General features: G+C 39.8%; 1 protein-coding gene across 1 annotated transcript in view; it reads right to left on the bottom strand.

Moving 5' to 3' along the window:
* Positions 1-18,511, bottom strand: part of Phactr1 (phosphatase and actin regulator 1) — a 412,563-nt gene that overhangs the window by 118,469 nt on the left and 275,583 nt on the right.

Below are 18,511 nucleotides of genomic sequence, written 5' to 3'. Positions count from 1 at the left end.
ATTAAGTTCTGTTTCCACATTTTTGCAAGTCTAAATTCAGTTCGCTATTAAGCACTAAAGTAATACTTTTAATCCCATACAGATGCTTTTACATTCTTTTAAAAATGTAGTTTAGTGATTATGCCAAATGATTGGATATATTTGTATTTGGTTATTTGAAATTGGATAGGGAAGGGGGGAAAACAAGATGGGGGGGTGAGGGGAGGGAAATGGGGACCAAGACATGAGAAAGAGTATCAATGTATGTGAAATAATGCACCTTCTATCTGGTGAATATAATGTAACCCTTCTATTAATTACAATAAAAATATATGAAAAAAACCCAAAAAACCCGTAGTTTAGAAATAAAACAAAAGTCCATTTTAAGAAGTTACTTCAGAAACTGGGCTCTAAGGGAAATCACAGGGTTCTACAAACTGTTGACACCTGTTATTTTTAGTGTAATTTCACAGAATGAAAGTAACATAATTACCATTCCAATGCTGCTGAAAGTCTTTGCAAATTCTCATAATACCAAACTTCCCTTGGCATTATGTCAGCATCTTTCTTGTTTTGTCTTGGAAAAGAATTCAGATGTCTCTATCTGATGCTGGTAGAGAGTGTATGCTGAGCAGCTCTCATGTCTAATTTATAATATGCCTCCCATTATATCTACTGCTTAATGCTCATAGGCTTGCCAAGAAAGTAATACAATTAACAGCATGGCACTTTCTCCAACAGGCCAAAGTCATTTATTTAGAATGTTTCCAAAGCTATATTTGTGACAAACCTTAATACGTGGAAATAAGTAGAAATGTATCCTGCTTGATGGCATCTTAAAATGAATTCCAGTGATATGGGAGGCAGGTGGGTAAGGTCCAGGAAGAAACTAAATAGCATGGACTGCCTTATAAGATAAAATAAAATCATGAGCTCCTTTTCCAAGCACCTTCTTGGTAAGAGGTTGATTGACCATAAAGGAAGTAACAGGGGTCTGTCTGGAAGAACATGGTTTGCACAAGGCCCACATACGATAGCTACGAACAATATACAATACATATAACTTCATTTTGAAGGTCGTGTACACGCGCGGCATACCTCCAAACAAGAATTTTCATGGCTAAATGCCGGAAGAGACATGGAAACTGTGTTTCTTTCACTGGGATTCCAAACATCCTCCCCATGGTTATCGCAGTGTACCTGAGACACCTGCAACCATCCTTGCAGCAGGGCAACAGTTCTGTAATGAGCCCAAGGCCAGCAAAATTGTTGGGGTTAGGGGAGGGGAGTACTGACTCCAAATGCACCCTTAATCCAAAAGCGTAATTGCCCCAAACTAACAAATTATGCCTTTCATTTCTAATGGCAAAGCCTACTGTGTGGATTTACAAACTTTGGATGTTAAGTATTTGATGCTTCTGGAGAATTCCAAATTGCAGAACCATTCTTTGTCATGCCACCCATAACTTCTCTTATTCTGAGCCAAGAAGTGGGATTTTACAACTTGGTTAAGGTTGAATTCTGAGGATAAGTCTGGAACTTAATTGTACTTGTTTTTCCTCTGTCCCTGTCAATAGCTCCTTGCATGGGGCTTGTTAGAAGCTGATTGCTAAATACTTGGCAACTGCTTTGCCCTTAGGGACAATGGGAAAGTGCCATTAATTGCAGAGGTGAAAGTGTGGGTCAATGAGCAATATAAGTGTGTTAAGAGCCCAAGTATGACAAGTATTCTCTGGCTGGCGGGGAAAACCTTTGCAGAGACTTTCCTGGCCATTAACAGTAGATGTCCAGTAAGACCCATTGGAAAACTCAATGATATTAACCAGTGGCATGTACAAACACTCTAGGGAAAGCCAGCATTCGAAGCATCTAGCTTTATCTAGGGAAGTTCCTCCTTGGAAAGGAAGGATCTCCACTGAATAAAGAGATTTTTGTAGTTTTATATTTTTATTTTCTGGTAAGCAGGTTAAGATTATTTGAAAGTAAAAGGACAGACATGAAAGAAAGTATTAAGATTCTTCATAAAAGGACAGACATGAAAGAAAGTATCGAGAGTCTCCATTCTGAGAGAAGCCCCAAAGAGGAGTTCAATGCAAATCTTTTGGAGGGCTCCTCTCATATCTCCTCCCTTGAGCTTTGTGCTAATTGCTTGATGGCTTATGCAAGTACTTCCCAGCTCTTTTCATTGGTTGAGTGGGTACCCAGGGCATTATGGGAAGCAATAGAATTCTTCATTGACTATAAGCTACAGAATTGAGTTTGAGACAGACATTCTAAATTGTAAATGCTTTTCTTTTTTCTCTCTTTCTCTCTTTCTTCTTTCTTTCTCTCTTCCTTTTGCTTTCTTTCCAATTTTTCTTTCTTTATGTTTCTTCTTTCTTTTCTTTCCTTCATTTTTTTCTTTTTGGTGCTAGTCCTGGAGCTTGAACTCAAAGCCTGGCACTGTTTCTGATCTTTGTTACTCAAAGCTAATTCTCTACCACTTCAGCCACAGCTTCACTTCTAGCTTTAAAAAAAATCTTTCGATGCTGGGAGTGTGGCCTCATGGTAGAGTGCTCACCCATCATACATGAAACCCTGGGTTCAATTCCTTGGTACCACATATATAAAAAAGTCAGAAGTAGAGCTGTGAGTCAAGTGGCAGAGCACTAGTCTTGAGCAAAAAGTGTCCAAGGACAGTGCCTAGGCCCTGAGTTCAAGCCCCAGGACTGTGTGCCTGTGGCTCACATCTGTAATTCTAGCTACCCAAGAGGTTGAGGATTGCAGTTCAAAGCCAGCCTGGGCAGGAAACTCTGTGAGACTCTATCTCCAATAAACTACACAAAAAAAAACAAAGCCAGAAATGGCATTGTGGCTTAAGTGGTAGAACATTCACCTTGAGCAAAAAAAAGCTCAGAGATAGCACCAAGGCCCAGAGTTCAAGTCCAAGGACTGGCAAATCTCTTCAGAGATTCCCTACCTGTTCAGACACTGTAGTACCATACTTTCTACATGTGAGTACATCATACTGTTTCTAAAGATTTCTCCCACTGTCAGCTCATGTGCCGCTTGGACTGATGATGACATACTGTCAACACATAAGACATTGAATTCTAACTCCACCATTTTCTGACCATACTACTTTGCTGGTATTTTCTCAATCTACCCTCTCTTTTTTTCTAATAATGTAATTTTATTAAAAATAAGTATATTTGGCAAAAAGTGTAGAAAGAATAGGAATGCTTTTATCTTTGCAAATCTCTCTGAAATGGAGGGGCAATTTAAACTAGTTGTAGTTACTTGTTTTTATCACCAGCTTCAGAGGTCTTCGAGCTAAGTGATTATTTCTAATAGCTTTACTGTAAACAATACCTCTTACCGATGGGTTATGAGAGAAATAATCACTTAAGTTATGCTTCAGGAACTGGGGATAGTTTTATTTTAAATGCCCTAAAGCCACTAACAATGCACAGTGTGATGGGTGAGCTGTTGATATCAGAAGACCCCAAATCCATACAAATGGCACTATTTTCTGAACATGCTTCCTGGAAGTTTTACACGGACCAACATTGGTTCACTTTCCCCATATCTCCAATTACTTTCCCCCTTGTCTGAGATCAGAAGAAGTGATTTGAAACTTTAGAGCTCTTGTCCATTGAGTAGTTTAACTCTATAGAGGAAGGGTTTCTTGAAGCTAATAATCATACAGTTTAGTGAAGGCAACTTCTACTAAACATCAGCCAACCAGTCAGCTCATGACATGAGATGGTCTTCCCCAAATAGGAAGACTAAGATTGCCCCTGTCGGGTGGGAGGGAAGAAGAATAACTTAATGACCACAGAGAATTGATGTGGGTAGCGGTATAAAGACAGGAAGGAAGAGTCAGGATGAGTGGGGACATGAAAATCTTTATAGAATAGTGCATCTCCATAGGCTTTGACCTATCTACTATAGGCAAATTATTTCAAGTTCCAGCACTGGGAATTGCATACATCTTTTTTTGAAAAAGAAAAACAAAATAAAACAAAATAACAAAACAACTTGTTGATAACATATTTGAGGCTATAATTCTCTTTTTACAAATTTTCAAAATAAATGATTACCATTAAACAAGACTTCTTAATTCTTAAAATGTTTTCCAGCCAGGCGTGGTGGCTCACACCTGCAATCCTAGCTACGCAGGAGGCTGAGATCTGAGGATCACAGTTCAAAGCCAGCCCAGGCACTAAAGACTATGAGGCTCTTATCTCCAATTCACCACTAGAATACTGAAAGTGGTGCTGTGACTCAAGGGGTAGGGTCATAGTTTGAGTTGAAGAGCTCAAGAACAACGCCCAGGCCCAGAGTACAAACCCTACCAACCAATAAAAAAGAAACAAAGAAACAAAGAAAGGAAGAAAGAGAAAAAAGTTTTTTCCCCATAGCTATTCACTTTACCAAGTCTAAGCACAACGAATTTGCTTGTTAAGCTTTGCATCTTCATCTCTGAAAGCTCCTGTGTCACATAAAATTTTATCTAAATCAGTGTCTATGCTTTTCTTTTGTTCATCCATCTGTCTTTTGTTATAAGAGCGTCAGCCATGAATCGCACAATGAGCAAGGACAAGATGTCTTTTCACTACAGTGTGTGTGTGTGTGTGTGTGTGTGTGTGTGTGTGTGTGTGTGAGAGAGAGAGAGAGAGAGAGAGAGAGAGAGAGAGAGAGAGAGAGAGAGAGAGAGAGAGAGAGAGAGAGAGTGAGAGAGAGAGAGAGAGAGACAGACAGACAGACAGACACATGGTCACAAGGCTATTAACTCCTCCTCATCAGGATTTCATAATCCAAACAGTATTTGCTTGCTTGAATATTGTTGAGCATTGTAAGCAGAGCAGAGTAAAACCAGTCCCTCTAGAACATTACATCTGCCACCTTGTTTACTTTACCACCATCTACAATGCTGAGAACTTACATGACTATCTTTGAGACAGGTGCTAACGTTAAAATGGGCATTTTATTCCTCTTCTCCATTAAAACATAAGCATATATCACCATAAAGATAAGGCTGAGCAATCTGAGTGTTAATAGCCTTTACTGAAGTAGCCCATCATCAACTTATGGGGTCAGTAGAAGTTCTCAGTGTAGTTGACAAAGTATCTCTTCACGTTGGAGAAACACAGGGTGGCTAGGGAAGAGGCAGATCCTACTGAGGCTGTGGGTTGACAGTTGGGTAATCGGCCATGCTACAATGGGAACTGGGTTATTAACTACTTGGTGCTCAGTTTGGAAATGGGGGTGTTCTTCACCTTTTGTCTTCTTGTGTCCAGTCAAATAGTTTTGAGTGACTGCAAGGTACAGGAACTTTTCCTCTGTTTTAAAAAATGCGAAAATGAAAAATCTCAGAATGCTACTGCAAATAGCTTAAACTATTTTAGAGAAAAACTAGTCCTTTATGCTATTTGTGGTGGCACTAGAGGAAAGAGATGGGTTGAGAGGAGTGCCAGGAAGGCCTGAGCATGTTCATTATATCTCCGTGGATAATATTTTTCTGAGAAATAAATCCATCTTTAAAAAGTACAATGCTTTGCATTTTTTCAGGAGACAAAAAGAAATTTTGGAGACAATTTAGAGATTTGGAGCCAAGATTCCTTAGTTAGAACACCAGCAAAGCCTAAAGAATTCAAACTGAAGTCTGCATCCATGTGGGTTGAAGGAATTAACTTCACTCTGTAAGCCTGACTTAACAACATTTTGCAGTTATGGGAAACGCAATTTCTAATCATTTCCCTTCTACATTATCAAATGTTTCCAGTAACAGAAAAGCTGATTCTTTTTTTGTTGTTGTTGGAAAAGAAAAAAAAAACCCAACAGATGAATCCTTTCCAATGCATGTCAGACTTTAACTACTTTTCACTGGAGATATAGCTCAGTGGTAAGATATATGCTTTGCACGATAGAAGTCTTGAGTTCAATACCAACACCACCAAGGAAAACAATGCTCTTGTTTTTTTTTCATATGCCTGCTTTGTTTTATTTCTCCTATAAAAGATCTGAGAATCCAAGAGGCTATGGCTGAGAACAAGGAGAAGCAATAGTCCTCTCAATAGAGACTAGATTAAATTCAGATCTTAGAAAAGATTCATTCTTTACCTGGTATTTTTTCAAGAACCTCTTTAAAACAGGGATTTTTCTCTAACTGTGTGTTAATTTTGTTTTATAAGCAAGTTAGTTTCATACTGATTCATTTCCAAATATAGAGTGGCTTTAAAAGCAAGATGAAAACTCAGATCACTGATATTTCTTCATGAGTTTCCATTTCCCAATTTTGCCCTTGTCTTTTTCCTGCTTTCTTTTACAAACATTTATTTAATTTTAAGTAGTTGTACAGAGGGGTTCAGTTTCAGAAGTGAAGTTACAAATGCAATGCATCTTGATCCAAGCTACCTTTTTCATCCCTTCTTCATCTTTCCACATCTCAGCCCTTACCCCATGCATTGAATATAATGGCTGCATTTGCTCACTCTTCTTGCCTCCATTTGTTAATCACCTCATCTCAAACCCCAAATACGTTTCAGCATCCTGGTATTCATCTTGCTAAATCATAGTTGTTCAAAGAAGTTGCACTAATGGATTCCTTCCCTACATACATAAACTTTAGTCAGTTTGTCTGTGTATGCATATAACTCTGTACATGTTATCATGTATGTTTCTATTTTGGATGTAATGTCCAAGCTCTGAAGTTTAATTAGTAATATCAACCAGCATCCATATAGTCACCAAGACTGAATTTGCTTCCCTGAGAAGCTTCCCTATTTAAAATATTTCCCTATTTAAAAAAACGTTGGCAATAGTAGGGTTTGAACTCAGATCTTCAAGCTTGCTAGGAAGGTACTCTCCCAGTCCCTAATTTCCATAAATTTAGAGAATAAAGAAGAAAATACTTCCTTCCTAAAGCTTTGCTTCTAAAAGCTAAGTGATTTCTGCTTAGCCTATGTATTTGACAGGTCTGAGACACTGGTTTAATCTTGAATCAGGAGAATAATTTCTCTTTTATTTTTAGGAACTTTTGTGAATAAGTTAATCCCTTGTTTGGTTCCCAGGATACCATAATTAATACTGGAGAGTAGAAAAGAAAGCACTAGTTTATTTCCTTTATTCTTCAACTTGCTTCCTATCCAGTAAAATGTATTGAGCATGGCGGAGTGGGGGTGGGGGAAGCAAAGAGAACAAATGTGGGCTGGAAATATTCTCATTTCAACCCTGTAGGCTGCCTGAATCCATTGGTTGATGAAAGGAGTGGCAGAAAAAGTCAAGCTAGTATTGTGTGTGGGGATGAGGCTGAAACAAAAATAGACCATGTGAAGGAGTCGAGCATCATTACCAGTTGTGATTCAGAGCCCAGCTACTGGAAAGTACACAGTTAAAAGAAATGACACACCAACCAAGAAACTTCCTTCTATCTTCCTGCTTTTCCAAGTCTCTACTATCCGTGTCCACTTAACACAGAATTGGAAATATGCGAAGCCAATGGATCAGAATGTGATTCTTTCTTTAACTAGGTTACCAGTTTCAGTGTCTGCAACAGAAAACTTCAAGATAATTCACTTGAGTTGTAGAAGTTTATGGTTCTAAGATCACATTCTTTCCTCCACTCTCTCCCTTCTCTCTCCATTTCGTCAAATGTTTGGGTGATCTTACAGTTATGGGTATGTCTACATTTTTTTTTCATGGAAAACTCCTCCCTCCCCAACCTTAACTATAAAATATAAGAATAGCCCTTTTAAAATCAGATTCTACCCTCGGCTTTTCCACTGGACTATATTAACTTCAGCAATGTTTGGTATTTTGTCTTGGTTGAATGTAAGGACTATATTCATAACATCATTAGATGAATTAGACACAAACCCATTATAGATGATACAGTATGGATCACAGATGAGTCAACAACCTGAGAGGAATGAATGTATTTGAGCCTAGAATCTGTGTTAGCAATCTTCTGAATGCCTCATTTGAGCAAAGCTGGACTCATCACGGAGGAGGATTGAGCTATAAACCAAATTGGCCTGAAATGTGCAACGTAAATGCTGCTATCTTGTCATAGTGTTTTGTGGGCATACTAGCCAGAACTGAAGTGCTGCGACTGCTCTGACTAATCTGAATGATATTGTCCTTACCAACCATCTGGCATATGTCTCACTGTATAGACCTGAGTACATTTAATATTCTTCTGACTATATAAAGCCGAATACCTTAAGGTATTGAAAAAGGTATGCACATCAAACCACACAGCTATCTCATAAGATATTATTATTAATACACTAAAAATCAGGTTCAAAAAACAGGTGCTTTTGACAGACACAAATAAGACCATGGCTAAACCCTACAGCAAGCAGGTCTATTTTAAAGATCAACAGACAAGAAAATTTAAGATTCTCCTCTAGACACCTAATTCCTATCTTAAAACTTCTAAAATAAAGGAATGTCTCCTTACTTGAACCTCTCAAGCTGTAGTTCATTCTATTCTCAATGAAAAATCTTCCGCTACATGTAAACAGTAAACAGGCATCTATGACAGCATTTTTATCCTAGCTGGATAATAGAGTCCCCAGTGCTAGGGATCTCTGTCAGAGGCTATTTCCTTTCCCACTTGAAGACCCCATATGATTACCATAAGTCACTTATGTCTGCCACGTTCACCATTCTACAACACCGCGATTTAGCAAACAGACGTGGCATATATACTCCTGGGCTTACAATAGAGTAATATACCACACACCAAAAATATCAAGAACGAAATTGCATTGGTGGCTCATGCCTGTAATTCTAGCTACTCAGGGGCTGAGATCTGAGGATCCTGGTTTAAAACCAGCCCAGGCAAGAAAGTCCACGAGACTCCTATCTCCAGTAAGCTACTCTGAAAAAGTCGGAAGCAGTGCTGTGGCTCAAGTTGAAGAGCACTAGGCTTGAGCAAAAAAAAAAAAAAAGCTCAGACAGGGCCAGGAGCATGGCCTAGTGATAGTGTGCTTGCCTAGCAGGCACAAAGCCCTGGGTTCGATTGCCTGGTACCACATACACAGAAAAAAAAGCCAGAAGTGGTGCTGTGACTCAAGTAGTAGAGTGTTAGCCTTAGTGCCGGGGCCAGCCGGCAGCAAACCAGGGTTCGCAGATTGGGGTTCCTGAAATAGGGGGCAAGGACTAGGAAGAAATAGAAGAGAGACAGACACACCGGGTCCGGGATGTCTGCAGTCCAGGAAAAGACTCCCCGAGACTGCCTCGTTTATTTTCCACTCCAGCCTCTTCCCTCCTTGAGACCCCAGGAACTTCCAGGTGTTACATTCATATGGTAAATCTCAGGTCATTTAAACAGAATAAGGCCAGAAAACAATAAGACAATAAAGCCATTGTCTGATGCAAATCAAGGTACAGTTTAATTCCACTCTGGCTCCCAACACCTTAGTACTAGCAAAAATTAAAATTAAAAAAATGCATTTCATTCACTATCCACCACCAGCATCCTAGCTTAGTACCACAACATCCTAGCAGTCTTATTTCTGCCAAAGGCCATCTGAATATTTATAATATCATTTGTCAGCTATACAAAATGATCAGTACAGAAAGACTGGTCCTGAGCAGTCAATGAGAAGCATTATACCTGACTTGTCATACACATGACCTTCTATGGCCTGGGCTGGAAGATATCCACTCCTGCTACACAGATAGCAGCAAAGCTGGCTTGGAGCTCTAACCATGGCATTTGTGACAACTGGTGCTACACCCCAGCATTTGTAAGAGATGGTCAGACTGCCTATTGCTAGCCTACGAAGAGGTAAACTCAAAATTTGAAGTGAAGCTTCCACTGCATGTATGTTGTTTCCATACCATTGTGAAGGTAGAAAAAAAAAAGCAAAACATAAAGGTAAATGAAGTTTTCAATCTGTAAAAGCGAACTACTGAGTAAATATTTGTTAAAAATATATATAGGGGTTGGGAGTTTGGCCTAGTGATAAAGTGCTCGTCTACCACGCACCTGGGTTTGATTCCTCAGTACCACATACTTAAAAAAAAAGCCAGAAGTGGTGCTGTGGCTCAAGTGGTAGAGCTCTAGCTTTGAGAAATCCCAAGGACAGTGCGCAGGCCCTGATTGAAGGCCCAGGACTGGCATCTACATCTGTATCTACATATGTATATATATATATATGTAAATATAAAAAATGAAAAGGAAAATACTCCCAAAGTATTTTCACCTTCTTTTCATGCTTCATCCCCAAATAAACCTGGCAAAAATTTTTAAAGTTGTAGAATTTAAGGGCAAAGGATGGAGACGTAAGATTCCATGTGGAGCTCAGTACAGTTGACTCGGTGGGTTCCAGCGAAGGGAAGAGATGGAAGTGGAGAGAGTACTTTAGTAGGTGGCGGTAATGTCACGCTGCTTCCTTCTGTGGTGCTGGCTTCTGTCATGTCACCTGACCTGACAGTCCAGTGCTGCGCATGTGTGATTCTAAACGGCCTTTCCTATTCATCACAAGGAATTTATTATTCCCCAGGGAAGAGAGACCCAAGTAATGGAGATGCAGCTCGTCACGGAGTGCCATGTCCCTCAGCCTTTTCCACAGAGGTTGTTCCTCTGTGGATCCAGTTTGGCAGTTTCCAGTCTCCAGTAACCAAACTGGAACGAATGCCTGTTAGAGAACCCTTACAGCAGAGCTGGGAAAGGAAAAGAGCCATTTCAGAGCAGGAAACCAGTGTACTGCAACTCATCTAGTACCCATCCTGGCATATGACCAACCACCTGTGTGCGTTAGTTCATTCACTCAGGTCTTGGTTTCCTGTTTTAATGAAAAGTTTGGACAAGATGATTCACATGTTATGATTCTACTGAAAAAAAAAATGACAATGTGTCAGGATGATGAGTGCGTCAAGTGTCTCCATGTTGACTATTCCTGTCTACACTATCCCTGAGCTTAGTAGTATGAAGGTTCCCTGTAGCTCAGGCCTTCGTACAGGGTGAGATGTCTGAGTGTGTGCCTGCCTAGAGTTCACATCCCTTCTGTAAACCATGTTCTGGGTATCAGGAACCTCTGAGTTCCATCCAAATAGCAAATTACCTCCAGGGAATGAAGCTTTAGCAGCTGACAGGTAGGGGTCTACTGCAGAACTTAGAAGCTTCTGTGGCAGGGGATGGGTGGGATGAAATGAATAGAAGCATTAAGGGAAGATAGTCTGCAATTGTTTTTTCTTTAGTGGCCATCCTGTTATGGAGTGACAGATGACAGGGACAGGAAAAGGAAAAAAAACCAAACAAAACAGCTCCTTACTACTCCTGGGAATCTAAAATAAAATTGCTCGGCATTCTGAGTGCTTGAAGTGTTGTATAAACCATTACAAAAATATAATTGGCAAGACGGTTAGGCTGAATAGCATGGTATCTCTGCTCTTGAGCACACAAAAAGAAATATTTTATTGTCTATTGCATTGCACTCCCAGCTTTCCTGCAGACAAGAGAGTCCTTTAAATGTCATTGACTTTAGAAGGGTTCTTGGCTGTTTGGCCATGGAGAAGTCCAAAAATATGAGAATCAAATGTGAAAAGAAGGAGAAGGAGGAGGAGGAGGTGGTGGTGGAGGAGGAGGAGGAGGAGGAGGAGGAGAAGAGGAAGAGGAGGAAGAAATAAATAAATAAAAACTAAGAGTATCTGCTCTGTGTTTAGAGGGCTTTGAAAACATTCTGGGGAGGATTTTCCCCCCAGATCTATAAAAGGAAAAATCTTAAATAGAAACTAGTAGAAATGAAGTGTCTTTAGTACAGTAATTACTTAGTATAGGTTTTAATGAACACAATGAAGATGTGAACTTGTTCAGAGTAAATTGTACACATTTATGAAATTGTCAGAATGAGACCCCCTTGTACTATTAATATACAAATGGCTAGAAAAAAAACTAGAATGGATCAAGATAGATATGGAGGAAGGAATCACCTAGGTACAGATATTTGCGAAGGAGTCATATGGTATCAGAGCAATTAAATTTCTGCAGTATGAAGAGGCAAACCCATTAAGGGTGAAATGGAGAGTTACTTATGTAGCAACTACACACTGAGCTTTTCTTGTGTTTGCTTTTTGTTTGTTTTAGGGTTGTCAAGAACAGAATCTCTGAAAAATCAGGTTTTCTAATCAGTCTTAACTTCTCCATATGATTTCTACTTATTAACAATTCATTAATTTGCATTCACAGAAATGCTGCTGAACTTTCCAGGATCATCCTGTGTGTAAATTACCTTTTGCTTTCTGTGCAGACATCCTTCCTCATATTTTTTCTGGGCCAAACCTTCGGAAATATGTGGAATAGTGATGGTGAGAATGAGTCCTTTTCATCGTTATCCATGTTTCACCATCAAGTGTGGGTCTTCTAGAGGTATACTCTACTGAGGCAGAGATGTCAACTTTCTACTGGATGCTTGTGCCTTATACCTATAATCCTTACTATTTCACAGAGGCAGGAGTTACAGTTTGAACCAAGTCCAGTCAGAAAGTTCCCTGAAACTCTATCTCCAAAATAATCCACAAGAACCCATACTTAGAAATTTCATTTCCAGTTATTTACCCCACTGACATGAAACCATGCTTTTAACTACTTGAATGAACTATGAGATACCCATATAATAGAATATTACTTGACAAGAAAAAAGAATGAACTATAGATATACATGTGTGAATTCTAAATGTATCCTCAAAAGGCTATATGCTATATAATAGTATTTCTACATTTCAAAACAGTCTAGGTGAAGAAAACAGATCAGATATATGTAGCCCAGGGTGAGAAAAAGAACTGAACAAATAGAACAAATGTTCAGGCACTAAAGCTGGTGAGGGCTTCCTGTCTATTTATAAAAGCTCATAGTACATAAAAATGGATGACTTTTAACCTATGTAAATTGTACTTCAATATAAAGTTTCAGAAATTTCTGATTTAAGTACTGAATACTAGTTTAGGCCATCCAGCATTTCCATTTCTACCAGAGCCCATCTTGGCAATTTATATTATTTTCTATGAAATTATCTTTTTAACCTTAGATTTTCAAATCTGGCTATAAATTGCCCTCAGTTTCTTCTTTTGATGAATAAAAATCACTATATTCTTTCCTAGCATTAAAAAAAAATGTGTGGCCTTTTAAGTGATTACTTTGGCTAGACTTTCTATTTTAGAGATCTTTTCCAACAACTGCTTTTAGGTTTTATGGATTTACTCATTGCTTCACTGTTTTCTGATCCATAAATGTTGAGTCCTTTCAATTTTTTTCTTTCCTAAGGAAAGCATGTATAAAACTCCCCCTATTTATATATTTGTGTTTGATAGGCAAGATATTGATGTCTAAAGTTCTCCAGCCTGAAATATGTGGAAAGAGCCTATCTAAAACTCCAGTCAAATCAAATCAAAACCAAACATCTTCATCCTCAGTGACAGGCCTCCTCATTTCTTCTAGGGATTACCTATTAGAGGTAAGCTGCTTTAGATTCTTATGGTCACAGCATGCCTTCATCACACTTGACGTGATGGTTGGCCTGTATGCGTGGTTAACATCACAATACAACTCATGGATCTCTAGATGATGCCTTTGGTACCAGTGATGCGTACTAGAGCCACTGGTGCCCCAGTGGAGAAGGTAAACAAAGAGGAGAGAATAAAGGAAGAAGAGGATGAAGGGATCATGAAAACCACAAGTAGGAGGTAGAACACTGTACACAGGTGAGAGAGGGGAACCGTCATTGGACTCCCCAAGAGTCTGTTCCCACACCTCTCTGTCTTAGCCATGGTAATTCTTTCTGGCTAAGTATGAAGACCTGCTCTTGCTGCAAACATATGTGCTGTCAGCATGGCTGAGAGGGACACCATTTGTAATTATATTCCTGTATTCTTGGTAGTCTTTAAACAGACAAGCCATGTCCTCATTTGGCTTCTTATTTGAATAACCTTTTAGATAGCATCATGTCGTTCTTTCAGATAATCTTGTCTAGGAGCAGCAGTTGGGAAGGGCATTGCACAAAGAGGGATAGTTGGGCAATAGAACACTGTACTTGTAGTTTCTGTTGCTACTCCATATAAATACAACTGAAAAATTTGTCATGTTCTTTCCAAATGTACTGATATAAAACCTAAGGACATTAGCGCTGGCAGGGCCCTCTGAGACCATCTATTATGCATCACTTCATGGATGAGGTAAACAAGCTCTAAGGGAATTGCTTAGTTGATTTATAAAGAGAACCCACTTTGAGAAATACAATAAGGTTAAATTCCAAGGACTCATGTATTGATAGAGCGCCACTCACCGTATGTGTTGTTTTAGCCCTGTTTTATTCCCTGGTGTTGGGAGTACATCGAAAGAGTGATATTCTTAGAGTTTCCATATGGAGTATCTCAAACACTCCAGGAATTATGCATTAGTTACTCAATGTGTTCTAATTTAATGCTCATGTAACAAATATTCTAATTCTTTTAAGATCTATAGTTTCCTTAAAATATTTTTCTATTTTGCTCATCTTAAAGGTACCCTTGGTTTTCTAATAGCCATAAAAACAAACCATTAAAAATGCCTGTAACCCAAGCTACTTAGGAGGCTGAGTTCTGAGGATCAAGGTTCAAAGCCAGTCCAGGCACTAAAGTCCATGAGACTTTTATTACCAATTAACCACTAGAAAACAGGAAGTGGTGCTGTGGCTCAAGGGGTAAGACAGTAACCTTGAGTGGAAGAGCTCAGGGACAGTGCCCAGGTCCACAGTTCACAACTGACTTCACTTCCCCTACCCCACAACAAAAGTTCTCATCAAGGATGACACAGAATTTAGATGGGGAAAATTCAACCACTATTGTATTACTTAATCCTAACACCATTTTTTTTTATTCTTCTACTGGGTTTTCTTTCCCTATTTTCCCCTCGTATGTACTCAAGGATAAGGTAAGGGCTTGTTTGACAAAGACATCATTTCTGACTCCTGGTCTAGAGGTTCACTTCTAAGATAATTACTGCCAGACAGCAAACACAGGTTGTATGAGGTGGATGCAATCAGCTTCCCTCTCATATTTCATTCATGGTGCATTTGAATGGTTAGTTCTTGGAAGACCATCTCTATGTTCAGAAAGCTATCTCATTTTGTAAGATCTGTGCAGAAAGTAATTGGGTGCACTATTGATTTGGCTGGTAATCAGTGAGAGTCTTCTTTACTTTGACTCAAGTACACACCTCAGTTCCAATTCAACCAGCCAGACAAAAATTTTGATAAGGTTAATTTTCCAGCTGAGAATGTTCATGGCTCACCGGGATCTAGTTTCATTAGATATCCCTGACACTGCTTGCCCTATAAAACCCTAAACTCCAGTACTTGCAATGATCTTTTCCAAGGTCCCTAAAGAAATGCATTCAAATTGTGTAAATCAGGAGTGATGCAAGAGTGCGATGAGAGGATCCGTGGAAAGAAAAGAAGACATTCCAAGGTCATGATAAAGAACTGACTACACAGCTGTGTTAAGCAGAGGACTTCCCATATGGCATAAGTCTTACATAAAGATGGTACAGGTAACTTTTTACATCTCCCAATACACCAATCCTGGCAGCAAAGTCTTGTTAAATGACTTTTCTTTGTAAAGAAGAATATCTGACCACTATCAACATGAGAGACAGGTTAGATGGAACAGAAACCTCGAGATGGTCTACCCTTAAGACACACATCTTGATGATGAAATGATAAAAGTTCAAAAGGTGAACTCATTTCTCCAAGGTCATCCAGCTGGTTATAGCTCCACCAGTGACACTGTGAGTGCACTGTACTGCTACTCTTAATTTAACATCCAATTAAAAAAGAAAGAGCGGCTGGTAGCATATAGTGCTATTAGAACATCACAGAACTCAAGGGCTCCTGGAAAACCCATTAATTAGAGAAAGCAAGTACAGGGCATTTTACCTGTCAAAATCCCTAAAGGTGTATTTCTGAAACTTACTGCTGGATGCAGGGGGTGGCATGCCAAGTATTCTTTGGCCTGCAAACCTAGCACTGCAAGTTTGTGAGTCTCCCACAGCGAGAGGGGTGAAAAATTAATGAGAAGCTCAGCAAAGCTCATTTTCAAGGCTACAGAGATTGGAAAAGCAATGGAAACTGAAAGTGAAGGAAAACGGTTTTCAGCTATCAGCCTCCATCCAGCGCTGGCAGTTCATACAAATGGGGTGTGAATGTAAATAGAACCACATGAAAATGCACTCGCACTAAAGAGCTATTTAGGGAAGGACTGCATGTGAATTATAAATGCTCAGGGCAGAACTCTCATTCTACTCATGGGCATCCATCCATCTCCATGATGCCCAAACACAAACCCCAGCCATTTGACAACACACATAATTCAGCCAGTCCAGGTTTTCTTGAACAAGTTCTCGTCCCTCCACCCTGCCCCCCAATAAGGAAAGACCCTGTACCTTGATTTCCAATGTGTTTTTCTCTGATTCTACTTGGCCATAACAGCTAGAAGCTTGTTAAAGAAAAAAAGGAATTTGGAAAAGTTAGGTTGTTTCCAATTATTTTTTGGTTGGAACACTTACATTTCAACTGGTGATATAATCTATTTTCCAAGGGAAAGAAAACATCAAGTTAAAAAAAAACCCACAAAGTTGGCTTACTGACAAAGCAGAAGCCCACTCCAGAGAAAAATGGACCTCAGTCATTTTTCAGTGGGTATCACGTATAAAATGTTATTTGCACTTGAACTTCCTGAGTATCCTAATTCAGGCTCTGACCTCCACCAGTTCTTCCTCACAAGTAGTTGAACTCCAAAGGAAAGCTCTCCAGCAGACAAGCCTGTATTTTGGGCTGGGATTGATTTTTCTGTTGTTGGAAAAGTGTTATTGGAAGGAGAGTTATTCGTTCTCTAGAGATGGCAATAATTTGTGCCCTGCCCTTCTCTAGCTGATTAAAAATATATGCAGGTCTTAATAATGATTTGCCAATAGACCTCAGCTCCACTGACTTGGTAGCAGTTTTAAAGCCAATAATAAATTGCTGACAGGCCTCCAGAAGATGCCTATGAAAATGGCACAGAAGCTTGGTTATCTTTTGAGAGCAATTAGCCTTTGCCTCATGCATGGCTAATCATGGGCTATCATGTGTTACACCAAAATTCACATGTGGATGTTCTAGTTCCAAGGAGCTCAGCCTATGACCAGATTAGGAGAGAGTACTGTTTAAAGATGCCACTAGTTAGATTAGTATGAAATCATGCTGGAAGCATCACTAGCGCAATATAACTGACATCCTTATACAGAGTGGGGCAGACACAAACATAGGAAAGACAACAGATAAATGCATTGGTATCAGCATGATTCAGCTTCAAACCAGAAATGATGAAAACTGCCAGAGCAGCAGATGTAACAGATGAAACAGTAGAAGTAAGGCACAGAATAGATTTTCTCTTATAGCCTAGAAGGAGTCAGCCTTAGGGAACTCATGCAACTTCTCAGTGGATTAAGTCTATTCCATCTCCCTTTAAGACATGACACAATCTGGCCTGTGTGGTGGGGCTGTTCTGGCCAGGAGGGCTTAAGTTGGTCATCTTTCCATCACTGTGATAAAATTCCTGAGATAGCCAGCTTTGAAGGACGAAAGGTTGTTTCCGGCTCAAAACAGTTGGTATCAGAAATGTGGATCCATGGTTGATTCTGTGGCAGAATAGTACACGTGGCAGGAGCGTGTGACACGCGATGCCTGTTCACCCATAGTGACTAGGAAGCAAGGAGAGGGCAGGGACCTGGGATCCAAATGCACACACATCAAGGGCACACTCCAAGTCACCTTCTTCTAATCAGACTTCTTCAAGTTAACAGTTCTCAACAGTGTCTTAGGCAGGCGATCAAGCCCTTGCCTGACACTGGAGATAACTGTCAGAAACAAGAACCATTTCTGATGTCCTAAATCCCACATTTCTCCACTCCTGACTACTAGTCGGGAATGAAAAGGATTGCTGAGCATTCTTTGTCTTTGGGCTCTCCTTTTCTATCACTCCTATACTTTCTTTCCCAGGGCCTGCAGTTTCTGTCTTCCCCATATCTCTTCCCTTGCTGCTTCTTGTCACTTTTGATGCCAGTACCTCATCCGAACTCTCATTAGCTCTCTGGTAGACTGTTATAACACCTCCTAACGGGCCTCCTCTGCCAGTCCCCCCACTGTCCTCCTCCTTTGTTAATCTGCAACCAGGGGTGAGTCACCTGGAAGACCAGGTGTGATTATATCACCTTCTTGTTCAAAAGCCTCCCGTGGAATAAAAGCCCCACTTGACAACTTCCTATGGTTCTATCCCAACTTCTCTCTTCTGGCACTTATTTATTATAATCCTTGTCCCAGCTAAGTCACACCTCCAAAAAACCACTCCTAATTTCTCATTGCTAGCAGACCCCATTGGCTGTGTACAGAAAGTCCTCTCCCCTAATGCACTGGGTCAGAATCCTGATCATTGGATGCCATGAGCCAGACCCTTCCCAGTTCCCAACTCACTCAGACATAGCACTAGACCATTTCACACATCTGTGTTTCAGTGACCATAACT

Source organism: Megascapheus bottae, chromosome 22 (genome assembly GCF_031878675.1).
Source record: "Megascapheus bottae isolate mThoBot1 chromosome 22, mThoBot2.hap1, whole genome shotgun sequence".
In the NCBI taxonomy this organism is placed as follows: domain Eukaryota; kingdom Metazoa; phylum Chordata; class Mammalia; order Rodentia; family Geomyidae; genus Megascapheus; species Megascapheus bottae.
The sequence above is the reverse complement of the archived record's forward strand: the minus strand, read 5'-3'. Positions and strand labels throughout refer to the sequence as shown.